Here is a 15142-nt window from a genome sequence, read left to right as displayed (position 1 = left end):
CAAAACCAGAGAAATGCATTACACTTAAATTTATTTTAAATGGTTAATTCCTATTTTGCAGAAATTATTTTCTTGCTGTTGCCATTCCCCATTTACATCCTCCCTACTTCGGCCATCATCAGTTATCTTGCTGCCCAAATAGCAAAACTCAACCGCTACTTTTAGTGTCTCATTTCCTAATCTAATTCTCTAGGCATCGCTTGATTTAATTTGACTACACTGCATTACCCTTGTTTTACTGTTATTGGTGTTCATCTCATTATCTATTTTCAAGACACCATCCGTTCAGTTGGCAACGGCCTTGCCGCAGTGGAGACACCGGTTCCCGTGAGATCACCGAAGTTAAGCGCTGTCGGGCGTGGCCGACACTTGGATGGGTGACCATCCGGGCCGCCATGCACTGTTGCCATTTTTCGGGGTGCACTCAGCCTCGTGATGCCAACTGAGTAGCTACTCGACCGAATAGTAGCGGCTCCGGTCAAAGAAAACCATCATAACGACCGGGAGAGCGGTGTGCTGAACACACGCCCCTCCTATCCGCATCCTCAGCTGAGGATGACACGGCGGTCGGATGGTTCCGATGGGCCACTTGTGGCCTGAAGACGGAGTGCTCTCTTTCTCTATCCGTTCAGTTAAATTTTCGAACTTCTTAGGCGTTTCAGACAGAATAACGGTGTTACCAGCTAAGTTTTTTCTTGTCCGTGAACTTTAATTTCCACTCCGAATTTCTCTTCGGTGTCCTTGACAGCTTTCTCACGTACAGATTGAATAACAACAGGGATACGCTGCAACACTCACTCCCTTCTCAACTACAGCTTCGCTTTCACTGTGATATCTGTACAAGTTCTGGATAGCCTTTCGCTCATTGTACGAGGGTTGGAACTTAAATAGTGGCACTATTTATTCACAATCGTTACAAAAGAGTTACTTGTTCGCACCTGTTACTGTCCTTCAAAGTAGTCACCAGCGTTGTGCAGAACCCGTTACCAGCAATGTGGAAGGCGCAGTATACGGTTAGCACAGCCTGTTCTGTTGATGGTGCGAATTGAGCGATCTAAAATTATGGTGATTCTCGTGTACGACTGTGATGGTATTATCCTGACGCATTACATTCCTCCACGGCAGACCGTCAGTGCACAGTATTACTGTTCATTTTTGGAGCATCACCTGCGACCAGCTTTGCGAAAGAAGCGGCGACACTTTCTGCGCAACCCACCCATCATTTTGCACGACAATTCGCGGGCGCATACAGCGCACGATGTGGCTGCTCTGTTCGGTCGGTGGGACTGCGAAGTACTGTACCGTCCACCATACTCCCTGGACTTACGTCCTTGTGACTTTGATTTGATTCCGAAGATGAAGGAACCACTTCGTGCCATTCGCTTCAGAACTGTTCCAGAGATTCGACAGGCAGTAGACCGCTCCATTCGCACCATCAACAGAACAGGCTCTACTAACGGTATACTACACCTTCCACATTGATGGCAACGGGTTCTCCACAACGCTGGTGACTACTTTGAAGGACAGTAACAGGTGCAAACACGTAACTCTTCCGTATCGGTTGTGAATAAATAGTTGCCACTATTTAAGTTCCAACCCTCGTATTATATCCATGCTACCGTAAGAGTTCAAAGAGCGTATTCCAGTCAAAGTTGACGGAAGCTTTTTTTAAGTCTACAAATGCTACAAGCTTAGGTTTGCTTTCTTCAGTGTTTTTTTTTTTGACAAGGGAAACTCCCCATCGCACCCCCTTCAGATTTATTGGTAAGCTAGCTCAGTGAATAGCCCGTCAAGAACTGAAGGCAGATCAAGCATGAAAACAAGAAGAAGATGCACTTACCTGTGAACAAAGGCAAAATAGTAACAGTGAACGGTCCAGCCTTAAAAACTGGAACACTAAACGTCGTGGTTTAAGTGGTCACGCTGTTGGACTGCAAATCGGAGGAGCCGTGTTCAAGACTTCCTTATGCCACTTATTTTAATTTTTTTCCACGACATTATGAACTGTCCGTCCAGTCATTGAAATGTTTGCTCTCTTTCTATAGTCTTGTCAGTTCTCGTACTATACATTAGTTATAGAATATGGTAAGAATACATTATCGTCACAAATAAATGTGATGAATAGTGAGAGCAGGCGAGATACCACATAGGAGCCTCACAGAAATGAAAACAACAAATAAACGGGTGTGAATTATGTTACAACACAGGAATTCAAAAAATAAAACTTCCAAAACGAAAAGCAACTTCAAAAACGTTAAAAACATATGTTTTGACAGAGCACAGAGAAAGTGTGTGACTGTGAAACTCTTGCGTTCATTTGTTGCAGACTATGTGACAAACTTTTCCTTTTGCATCATTTCCATGGGAGTGACTACATTCACAAACATACGAATACCCAAATCGGGCATAGAGGCATAACCTACTCACTTACCAGGCGTACAAATTAGGTGCGTTGATAAGAGATTCGTACTATGTGGCACACGTACTGTCACTAATGGTGTATATGACACACCAGACGTACACTGAAGAGCCAAAGAATGGCACACCTGCATAATATCGTCAGGGCCGCCATGAGCACGCAAAAGTGCCGGAACACGACGTCGCATGGACTCGACTAATGTCTGAAGTAGTGCTGGAACGAATTGACACCATGAATCCTGCAGAGCTGTCCATAAATCCGAAAGAGTACGAGAGAGCTGGAGCCACTCTGTAACAATTCTGGACGTGTGGTGTGTCGCATTGTACTGCTGGAATTGCCCAATTCCGCCGGAATGTATAATGGACACGAACAGATGCAGGTGATCAGACAGGATGCTTACGTACGTTTAACCTGTCAGAGTCGTAACTAGACCTATCAGGGGTCCCATATCACTCCATCTGCACGCCCAACACACCGATACAGAGCCTCCACCAACTTGAACAGTCCCCTGCTGACATGCAGGGTCCATGGAATCATGAGGTTGTCTCCATACCAGTACAATTCCTTCCGCTCTATACAATTTGAAACGAGACTCGTCCGACCAGCCTGCTTGATTCCAATCACCAACAGTCCAGTGTCGGTGTTAATGGGCCCAGGCGAGGCGTAAAGCTTTGTGTCGTGCAGTCATCAAGAGTACACGAGTGGGGCTTCGGCTCCGAAAGCCCATATCGATGATATTTCGTTGAATGGTTCCCACGCTGACACTTGTTGATGGCCCAGCATTCAAACCTGCAGCAATTTGCGGAAGGGTTGCATTTCTGTCACGCTGAACGATTCTCCTCAGTCGTCGTTGGTCCCGTTCTTGCAGGATCTTTTTCCGGCCGCAGCTTTGTTGGAGAGTTTATGTTTGTACGTTCAAACGCACGTACATCTTGATAAACTGTCATTGTAGAAGCAGTAACCGATATAACAACTGCTCCAGATACTTGTTGTCCTATATAGGAGTTGCCGACCGCAGCGCTGTATTTTTAATTTTTTGATTTTATTTACACGTCAATTTCGGTAGTACCAAATTGAGGAGAAAATCTCCAAGGTCATGAAACGTGTCAGTACATGAAATTACAACACAAAAGTAATAACAGATGAAAATAAAATATTTATGAACCCGAAAAAAGTCAGTCCATAAGATTAAGTAAACGCAATCAACAATACAAGAAGAATTAGCTTACTTTTTCAAGGAACTTCTCGATAGAATAGAAGGAGTGACCCATGAGGAAACTCTACAGTATCAATTTGAAAGCTCGTAGATTACTGCTAAGATTTTTGAATTATTGTGGTAGCTTATTGAAGATGGATGCAGCAGTGTACTGCACACCTTTCTGCACAAGAGTTAGGGAAGTCCGATCCAAATGCAGGTTTGATTTCTGCCGAGTATTAACTGAGTGAAAGCTGCTTATTCTTGGGAATAAGCTGATATTGTTAACAAGAAATGACAGTAGTTCTGGTGTTACTTTTAATTGCCGTTTACGCACGGTCAACTGAACGACAGAACATAGCATGAACTAAGTCGGTGTTTTGGTTGATACTCTATCGACATACAACGTTTAGTACTGTTCAAATGGCTCCGAGCACTGTGCGACTTAACTTCTGAGGTCATCAGTCACCTAGAACTTAGAACTAATTAAACCTAACTAACCTAAGGACATCACACACATCCATGCCCGAGGCAGGATTCGAACCTGCGACCGGAGCGGTCGCTCAGCTCCAGACTGTAGCGCCGAGAAGCGCACGGCCACTCCGGCCGGCGTTTAGTACGGACCTGAGTGTCTTGACATCTGGAGGTTTGGGTGTAAGCGCGTCAAGCGAACGCATCTAGCAACGTCTGTACTACGAGTCAACAGCTATCAGTCATCGCTTCTCATCAAATAACAATAATTCTTTAAATAAACGGCCGTTGCAATATTTGCGCTTCTGGAAATACCGTCAGCAAGCAGCTAATTACGGAGCCTCAGCAAAGGCTCATTATCCACCCTCTGAGACAGTATTTCCTTTTCCGATAGCCCATGTCCTGGTCATTACGAGCGTGGTCGATAGTTTCGCCAGTAAAAATTATTTTTCCTTTCGTAAACATATCATTCGTACGTGATAGTATGACCTTGTGTAGTCAGTGATCCGCGGGAGACATATGGTCACGGTCGACCTTTCTGCTGCTGTCGACGAGGTAGCTTTCACTGACGGATGTCTCCAACCCGCTGTCGTAACGGCTGCAAGACAGCGGAGTCGGACGTTTCCTAAATGGTTCAAATGGCTCTGAACACTATGGGACTTAACTTCTAAGGTCATTAGTCCTCTAGAACTTAGAACTACTTGAACCTAACTAACCTAAGGACATCACACACATCCATGCCCGAGGCAGGATTCGAACCCGCGACCGTAGCGGTCTCGCGGTTCCAGACTGTAGCGCCTAGAACCGCTCGACGAGTTTCCTAAATAATTGTTTGTTGTACTGGAGAGACGTTTGGAAATCCCGGACGTCTCTGTCGTAATGTCTCCTTTATACTGGAATTTTATATTTTCCAAATGAAGTCCTGTAACATTACTTTTTCTCTGACCGACATTTCAGTTAATTAACTGCTTCGTGGCTCCGTTCAGAGACGTCAGCCGGTTGTCGGTCATCGACGATCGACGCGTGTATTGCTGCGGCACAGTTGTTTGGAGCCCACTACCGTTTAACCTGCTCTGTAAACTGATTATGTGAGCAGTAAATTGTTTTGCACTACAGCCATCAGCGGAAAACATTCGTTGTTGCTCCATAAATTGTAATTATTTGAAATGGAGAACTGTCACGAAGAATATGTTATGGAACGGTTAGCATCCGTGCATGAGTGTTGAGAATTTCATTACGTCGAACAGTGGACTCCCAGAGCTATAATTCATTACGCTGTTTGTTAATCTGCTGTTTAAAACCTTGGTGGAACACCAATATAAAGATCGTCCGTTCTGTCTGTGTGCGTGTGTGTGTGTGTGTGTGTGTGTGTGTGTGTGTGTGTGTGTGTGTGTGTGTGTTCGCGCACGTATGTCACAACCACAACCTCACTACGCCGAATCCCAAAATTCGCGGAAAACAGATGAAATTTAAGAGAAAAAGCATTACGAGAGTCGAATGCACAACATTTCACGCTATTATTATCCCAACAGCGCTACCGGTTCCTCGTGACACTGACGTAGACGGATTGGCATAATCGCAATAACTCAAATGTGCTGTTTTAACAAATTAAACATGCTAGTGATCGAACTCAAACCTTTTGGATCCAGAGCTCCGTGGAGTGGGCGGATGTGGATCGTGGCAGGGGAGGGGAGGGGAAGTTCTCCCAGTCTGTTTCTCAGAGTATTTTATCTTCTCTTCCCTTTCTTACTACCGAATTCCAGTCACCCATCACAATTAAATCTTCATCTCCTATAACTATCAGAGTTATTTTCTTTATCTCTTCATACATTTTTTCAGTCTCTACATCATCTGCGGAGTTACTTGGCATATAAACTTATACTAGTGTGGTGGGTACTGGCCTTGTGTCTCTCTTGGCTAGATAACACGTTCACGGCCCTGTTCATAGTAGGTTACACGCATTCGTATTTTCTTAGTCGTTATTGGACCTACTCCTGCATTGTTCCTGTTTAATTTTTTTAATAGCCCTGTTTCTACTGTCCAGAAGTCCTATTCTTCCTGCTATCGCACTTCACTAATTCCTATTACGTCTAACTTCAGCCAATCCTTTTTTAAATTCTCTAACCTCCCTATTTGATTGAGGGATCTAACATTTCACTCTCCGACAGGTAGAATGTCAGTCTTGTTTTTTTTTCTGATGACGACTTCCCCCGAAGCAGTCCCCTCCCGGAGATCAGAATGAAGTACTATTTTACCTTTGGAATATTTTACCCAAGCGGATCATTAGGGCGTAGAGTAAAGCCGGATGACCTCGGGAAAAATCACGGCTGTATTTTCCCCTTGGTTTCTTCTGTTTGGAATACCAGCACGACAGTGCCATGTTGGCTAATGTTACAAGGGCAGATTAGTCAGTCATCCAGATTGGCCCACCTGCAACTCCTGAATAGGTTGCTATCCCTGTTCAGGAACCGCGGATTAGTCTGGCCCCTTCACAGGTACCTCTCCGTTGTGGTTGCACATGCGATACATTTAACTGCATCGGTGAGGCAAGCAAGACATCCCACCTCGGCAAGGTTCCTAGTTTATGGAGGTTGTAGTCCAGTACAGCATTATAATTACAAATTTCATTACATAATACGAAAGGTATGGCCTATCAAGGTAAATGTCCAGCGTGGTCGAAAACAGCAATTAATAACAAGATAATTAAACAGATTTCACACTTCAGTATCTGGGCTATTATGATAATGGTGTAGATGAAAAACTGTCCAATTTCAAGAAACAGAATATTAACTGCCAAACCCAAAAGACACAAAAATTACGTTTTATAAAACTATGGTGTTTCTATTTAAGTTGCGTGGAACAGAGAGCTGAATAAATAAAAAGAATGCTGACATCAAATAACAAGTAACCGAGATTCTTGACGTGAATAAAGGGTTGCACAATAAGAGTTTTAATAAAAAATGAAAATGTTCGAAATAAGTAGAATTACATGCCACTAATGAGGAAGCTGAGTAGTGAGATATATCAGTTTGACAGATAGAAAACCACCCAACAATATTCTGAACCACAACCCGAAAGGAAGATCCACGACGGAAATTATGGATATAAACTTTCTGAAGACGGTACAGGCAGATGCGTTATACCTGTGGGTCAGACGACACCAGTAGGTCCTATACAGGGTGTTCCCAGGATGAATGGTCAGAATTCAGGGATATCACAGGAACTATCATTCGAATCGAAAGAAATCTAGTAAACATGGGCTCTAAAATGCATACCTTAAGAGCTATGAACACTTGTTTAGTAGAAGAAACGGATTTCATAGCCTCTAGGTGGAAGACGCTCTCTAGTGCCCATGTTTACTGGACTTTATTTTCTTGTTTTGGTCTATACTACCATATCTCAAAATATGGAATGCAAAGGGCCTGCAGTAGAAGAACATTGTTTCTAAGATGAAGAAATGCTCACAATTCTTAACGTACGCCGGTCGGAGTGGCCGGGCGGTCTGGACCGCTACGGTCGCAGGTTCGAATCCTGCCTCGGGCATGGATGTGTCTGATGTCCTTAGGTTAGTTAGGTTTAAGTAGTTCTAAGTTCTAGGGGACTGATGACCTCAGATGTTAAGTCCCATAGTGCTCAGAGCCATTTGAACCATCTTAACGGACGCATTTTAGACCCCGTTTTTACTAGACTTTTTTGCTTCGAATGATCGTTCCTGTCATATTCCTGAATACTGACCATCCCTTGCGGGACACCTCCTACAGATTGGTCCTGCCAGAAATTTTGTCCATGGCATTAGTTTTGTTAACGCACTTTCAGTAACGTTAACTACGATGCTGGTTGAGGGGGTGTCTCAAGCACTACAAAGTGATAGATCAGGACAAGGCAAAGATCATAACTCGTCCACCACAGGGGGCTATTTAAGTGGTCTGGTGCTTCTTCGGGAACATGCTTCGCGGACTGTACGAAAGAGAAGGTCACGGGAACATGACGCCCACAAATGCAGGTCAGTCGGTTGTAGCTAGGAAGTCTTGGTATATGCTGTGAAACGCGTGGGGAAAAGGTTCAGTAGAGCAATTCGAAAAAAGTGTTCTTTTATTTTCTTATCTACTATTAATGCGAGTTACTTTTTAAATAATAGCAGGAAAAGCAGGCTGTTGAAAGAAGTAACGTTCTCATGAACCTTGATCTTCCGCACATCCGAGGAATACCAGTGGCCTCAAGTATTCAGCCACCCAACAACAGCTGCGCAGAGTCTCTTGATGCAATCCTGCATATCGGCAGCACACGGTCGAACGAAAGGCAATCATATTTTAATATAGACGCAATTATTACTGCCGATATTCACGCATACCTTTGTTGTAAATAAGATTAATAAATACATTTTACAGTCACCACTTCCAGTCCCGATTTGTTGGTGTCTTCCTTAAATTTAATTATTGCTGTCTGTCTCGAACTGTAAACTTCATCCACGGAAATCTATGAAAACACAAAAGCATTTAGTCCAAGTATACAATGATCTTTCTATGATATTATTGTCTTGACATATGCTGCGAAACGCGTGAGGATAAGGCTCAGTAGAGCAATACGAAAAAAGTGTTTTTTTATTCTCTTATCTACTATTAACGCGTGTTACTTTCTAAATACTAGCAGGAAAAGCAGGCTGTTGAAAGAAGTAACATTCTCATGAGATATGCTGGACTCCTCTTTCTGCCAAGGCTTTTTGCAACACGCGCCAAGACGACAACACGGGAAAAGTCATTGTATGCTTCGAATAAAAACTTTTACTGCCATTTTCGCCAGATGGTAATATTTAAAATTCGAAACATATGGCAAAAGTAAAATTTAAGGTGAATGCCGACAAACTGTGATTGGTAGAGGTGACTTCAAAACGTATTTATTAGTTCTCTTTTTGTTATTGCTGGCGAGGTGGCGCAGTGGTTAGCACACTGGACTCGCATTATAGAGGAAGACGGTTCAAACCCGCGACCGGCCGTCCTGATTTAGGTTTTCCGTGATTTCCGTAAATCGCTTCAGGCAAATGCCTGAATGGTTCCTATGAAAGGGCACGGCCGACTTTCTTCCCCATCATTCCTTAATCCGATGGGACCCATAACCTCACTGTTTGTTCCCCTCCCTCGAATCAACCAGCCAACGAACCTGGCGTTTATCTCGCTAGTGAAGGTCTGCTTCTGATGAACCTTGGCTCTTCATGGGTCTGGCACATTGAAGGCGGATGCCTATTTGATGAAAGGAATGTTACGTATGTCATATATCTGCGAATGATATAGCAGCGCTTTGTGCATATTTGTGTTTTAACTGTGTGTGTATTACAAAATTGTTAAGGCTTTCGTGGCCACTTGTTGACAGACTGCCTATTGGCTTGTCTCGGGTTCTTCGGCCGACATTCATCTAATGATTTTACTGACGTTTCGCCAGCACGAGTGGCTGGCATAGTCAAAGCTTCACCTCCATTGCCGGTGGTGAACTGGAGCCGAGATCGCGGCCGCAGACCATATGTACCTGACGCGCCAACGTCCGAGGGCTTCAACGCGGTCATTTCCGGTGCGGTTCTCCTCCTGCTAGCCGGCCGTGGTGTCTAGCGGTTCTAGGCGCTCAGTCCGGAACCGCGCGACTGCTACGGTCGCAGGTTCGAATCCTGCCTCGGGCATGGATGTGTGTGATGTCCTTAGGTTAGTTAGGTTTAAGTAGTTCTAAGTTCTAGGGGACTGATGACCACAGATGTTAAGTCCCATAGTGCTCAGAGCCATCTCCTCCTGATACCTGCGACGGTCGTTCGCTGCAGCAGTGCGGGAAGCCAGGATCCGTTTACCTTAAGGCTTTCCTCTTTCTTGTTGAACCTGTTCGCGTGTTTTTGTACTTCTATAGCTTCTCTGAACAAGCGCGTGTGATAGTGCTTCTCTACAGCCAGAACTTCCGTGTCGGCGAATTTTATAACGTGGCCGGTCTCACTCAGCGCGTGCTCTGCCACGGCCGATTTCTCCACCTGTCCCAACCTGCAATGTCGCTTATGCTCTTTGATCCTGGTATTGATTGATCGCCCAGTCATTCCGGCATAAACTTTTCGCATGTGCATGGTATACGGTATATTCCCAACATTGCAAGTGGGTCCCTTTTCTCTTTCGCCGATCTAAGACACTCTTTGATCTTCCTTGTCGGTTTGAAAATCGTCTTTACTCCATGTTCGCGCAATATACGGCCGATTCTGTCCGTCACTTTGGGAATGTATGCCAGAAAGGCCGTACCGGACATTTCTTTTTCTGGTTCCTTACTTCGCTGAGTGTTTGGCTCTGTTACACTTCTAACATAATTTGCGGAATACCCATTGCTCCTCAGAACACTTTCAGCTGTTGCATTTCTCGTATGACGTGCTGCTGCTCCCATATTCGTCCTTCTCTCGTTACGAGCGTATTAATCATGCCTCTTTTCGGACTCGGGTGGTGGTTTGATAGTTTGTGCAGGTATCGGTCCGTGTGTGTCGGTTTTCAATGCACGCGGACACAGCGACAGAAGGGGAAGAAACCTCGTTGCAACGTTCAACAGATGCATGAAGGTGTGCGAAGCCAAAGGTCCTAAGCTGGTACACGAATTCCGTCCTCCTCGAGCTCACCACCTTATCTAAGCGTTATGGTATGCAAACAGGTCAATCATAATGAAATGTAATAATGAATAGTTTTGGTTAAAAAGTAATCAGTTTTTGTGTCCATTATTATCCAAATCTTGCAAACACGCAGAAACATGCTGTTCAATGCTGCGATAAAGCGAACGGCTTCGATGCAGTGGCAACACCGGTTCCCGTCAGACCACCAAAGTTAAGCAATGTCGGGCTCTTTGGTGGACGACGAGCGTTGTTGGCAAGCGGGGTGTACTCGGCCCTTGTGAGGCCAATTGAGGAACTACTTAATTGAAAAGTAGCGGCTCCGGTCTCGTGAAGTCACAACAGCCGGGAGAGCAGTGTGCTGACTACAAGCACGTTCCTATCCGCATCCAGTGACGCCTATCGGCTGAGAATGACACGGTAGTCGGTCGATCCATTGGACCTTCCGAAGCCTGTTCGGATGGAGTTTGTGTCTGAGTTCTACGGTAAAAGGAATGGCAGAATTTAACGTTCGGATAGCAGCTCGGTTTCGCTCATTTGGACCAGAATGCGAAGGATATGGTCTGCTGCGTAATCAAATGTCTCAAATGGCTCTGAGCACTATGGGACTTAACTGCTGAGGTCATTAGTCCCCTAGAACTTAGAACTACTTAAACCTAACTAACCTAAGGACATCACACACATCCATGCCCGAGGCAGGATTCGAACCTGAGATCGTAGGCCACGAGGTTAAAAGCGCTTCAGTCTGGAACCGCGCGACCGCTACGGTCGCAGGTTCGAATCCTGCCTCGGGCATGGATGTGTGTGATGTGCTTAGGTTAGTTAGGTTTAAGTAGTTCTAAGTTCCAGGGGACTGATGACCTCAGATGTTAAGTCCCATAGTGCTCAGAGCCATTTGAACCATTTTTGAGATCGTAGCGGTCGCGCGGTTCCAGACTGAAGCGCCTAGAACCGCTCGGCCACACTGGCCGGCCGATATCATGGTCAAGCGGCTGCTCATAAGCCACACATCACGCCAGTAAATGCCAAACGACGCCTCGCTTGGTGTAAGGAGCGTAAACATTGGACGATTGAACAGTGGAAAAACGTTGTGTGGAGTGACGAATCACGGTACACAATGTGGCGATCCGATGGCAGGGTGTGCGTATGGCGAATGCCAGGTGAGTGTCATCTGCCAGTGTGTGTAGTGCCAAAAGAAAAAGAAATCAGAGGCGGTGGTGTTATGGTGTGGTCGTGATTTTCGTGGAGGCGGCTTGCACCCCTTCTTGTTTTGCCTGACAATATCACAGCACAGGCGTACATTAATGTTTTAAGCACTTTCTTGCTTCCTACTGTTGAAGAGCAATTCGCGTACGGCGATTGCACCTTTCAACACGATCGAGCACTTGTTCGTAATGCACGGACTGTGGCGCAGTCGTTACACGACAATAACACCGCTGTAAATGACTGGCCTGCACAGAGTCCTGACCTGAATCCTATAGAACACCTTTGGGATGTTTTGGAACGCCGACTTCGTGCCAGGCCTCACCGACCGACAACGATAGCTCACCTCAGTGCAGCACTCCGTGAAGAATGGGCTGCCATTTCCCAAGAAATCTTACGGCACCTGACTGAACGTATGCCTGGGATAGTGGAAGCTGTCATCAAGGCTAAGGGTGGGCCAACACCGTATTGAATTTATTTACTATATTTAGAGTAAGAAATAAACATTTTCACTGGTTCTGACATTCAAAATTCTCAAAGTTCCATTAGTAGTAAACGAGGATCGAAATTACAGTTTGAAACCTTCATACACAGTTCAGAACAGCGTGTCAGAATTGAGAGATAGCGATATGCGTGGTGATCGAACACCGTGAGAAGCCACGACATTTTAATGAACTGAAAATAATTATTTGCTCTGCATGAATAGCCATTGAATAGCCATGTGGACGAAAGAATATGTGACAAAAGAAAAGTCATTGCATTCATCAGTTTCATCTGCCTTCACGCGAAGAAATGTTTACGTTTCTTAACAGTGCAGTTACGAGGGGACTTACGTTATAGATAACTATGACAAGTCAATCAACTTATATGGCATGCTCACTACACTTCAAAGTGACACAGATGCATTATTTTTCACCAAAGTCACACAGTGTCTGTAAACAATAGTCGGAACGTTCTATCAATCGTTCAGTTCCTTCTTCACGGAGCCATTTGAGAATCGCTACTTGAACGTCCTCGTCGTCGGAAAACATGCAACTGGTCAAATCAGTTCCTCGATTGCCTGGACATTTTCATCTGTGGTCCATGTCGACGGCCTTCCTTCCCATTCAGCATCAGCCACGTCTGTGCGTCCTTGGTCCAATTGTTGGCATCATTTCATTACGGTTGCACGCGGCATTACATTTAGTCCATATATCACCAGAATTTTACGATGAATATTTGTCCAATTTAGACTTTGCCCTCAAGAATCGTACTGCCTCGCTGAGTTCAATTTAGGATTATGTTTACAGTTGCCGAGTCTTTTCATTCCCACCTTGTGATGCACATGTTATCTGTATCGCAGGAGAACTGTGTCTGCGAGATACCCAGAACGTGTACTGTGCTTTCTTCAGACAAAGCGCCACATACGTTGCGCAATTGTCTTAGCAAGGGACGACACGTGTAACTTGGTTTTTTAATCCCCTCGTATCTCACTTTTACCTACTCACAGATGGCTTGATCTTGAGCTACTGTTTGCATTACGTATCTATTCTGGTGATCTTTTATATATTGGCATAAATATTACTGGCTCAAACAACGACGAGTGCTCTGCGCTGACGAAAAAAAAAATCGCAACAGCGAAAAATAATTAATGTAATGAAATTTCGGGAATACATTTGTCTAGGTAAGATATTTAAGTGATTACCACAGCAAGACCACAGGTTACTGTAAGCGCGAGATAAGCCACTGCAAATGTGAAATACTGGCATGTTAATGACCAGTGTAACTGTCAGAATATTGCATGCAAGAATGCAAACGTGCATTCATTGCGTTGTACAGGTGCCAGGTGTCAGTTTGTGCGATGGAGTTCCATGCCTGTGGCACTTGGTCAATAAAGGGACAGTTAATGCTGTTTGTGTGTGACGCTGGAGTTGTTGTCCAATGCTGTCCCATATATGCTCGACTGGAGACAGATCTGGTGATCGAGCAGGCCAATGCAAAATGTCGACACCTTGTAAAGCATTTTGGGTTGAAACAGTGGCATGTGGGAGTGCGTTGTCCTGTTGGAAAACAGCCCCTGGAATGTTGTTCATGAAAGGCGGCACAACGGGTCGGATGACCAGATGAGTGGTGTCACTGCCAGACACCACACTTGCTAGGTGGTAGCCTTTAAATCGGCCGCGGTCCATTAGAATACGTCGGACCCGCGTGTCGCCACTATCAGTGATTGCAGACCGAGCGCCGCCACACGGCAGGTCTAGTCTAGAGAGACTCCCTAGCACTCGCCCCGGTTGTACAGCCGACTTTGCTAGCGATGGTTCACTGTCTACATACGCTCTCATTTGCAGAGACGACAGTTTAGCATAGCCTTCAGCTACGTCATTTGCTACGACCTAGCAAGGCGCCATATTCAGTTACTATAATTACTATGTATTCTGAATGGATAATATTGTGAATCATGTACCGTCAAGAGCGACGTTCATCATTAATGGATTAAAGTATCAAACTAATTACGTCCGCTTTCTGAATTCTCATTCCTTGTCATGTTCCAGCCCTCACGTCAGTATAGTCCTTCCCTCCTCACGCCAGTCTGCGTGAGCTAAAACGCGTGCATTTCGGCCTCCACTAGTAACACGGTGTTGGCTCTTCTGCCAACACAAGAAGATGGACGTACAATTTTGCAGCTAGGGTGCGAGGGATAACCAAGAGAGTGCTCCTGCTACCATAGGAAATCGCACCCCAAATCATAACTCCTGGCATAGGTCCAGTGTGCCTAGTACGCAGACAGATTGGTTGCAGGCACTCAGCTGGCCTCCTTCTAACCAGCACACGGCCATCACTGGCACCGAAGCAGAACCAGCTTTCATTAGAAAACGCAACAGACCTCCACTCCGTCCTCCTATGAGCTCTCGCTCGACACCACTGACGTAAATGGAGGTGGTTTGGGGTCAGTGGAATGCACTGTACAAGGAGTCTGGCTCGGAGCTGTCCTTGAAGTAACCGATTTGTAATAGTTCATTGTATCACTGTGGTGCCAACTCTGCTCAGATTGTTGTTGCAGATGCAGTGTTATGCGCCAGAGACATAAGCCGAACGCGACAATCTTCCCTCTCAGTAGTGCCACGTGGCCGTTCGTAGCCTGGTCTTCTCGCGACGTACATTCTCGTGATCACCACCACCAGAATTATCTACAATTGCTACATTCCTGTCAAGTCTTTCTGCAGTAACATCCAGCTTCTCGTAGTCTTATTACACGACC

At 45.2% G+C, this 15142-nt stretch overlaps 1 pseudogene; it reads left to right on the top strand.

The window, feature by feature from the left end:
* Nucleotides 1–291: 291 nt before the first annotated feature.
* Nucleotides 292–409, top strand: LOC124723242 (annotated as a pseudogene).
* Nucleotides 410–15142: the final 14733 nt, after the last annotated feature.

This window comes from Schistocerca piceifrons, chromosome X, assembly GCF_021461385.2.
Source record: "Schistocerca piceifrons isolate TAMUIC-IGC-003096 chromosome X, iqSchPice1.1, whole genome shotgun sequence".
In the NCBI taxonomy this organism is placed as follows: domain Eukaryota; kingdom Metazoa; phylum Arthropoda; class Insecta; order Orthoptera; family Acrididae; genus Schistocerca; species Schistocerca piceifrons.
Note: the sequence above shows the minus strand (reverse complement) of the source record. Positions and strands in the feature narration are given on the sequence as shown.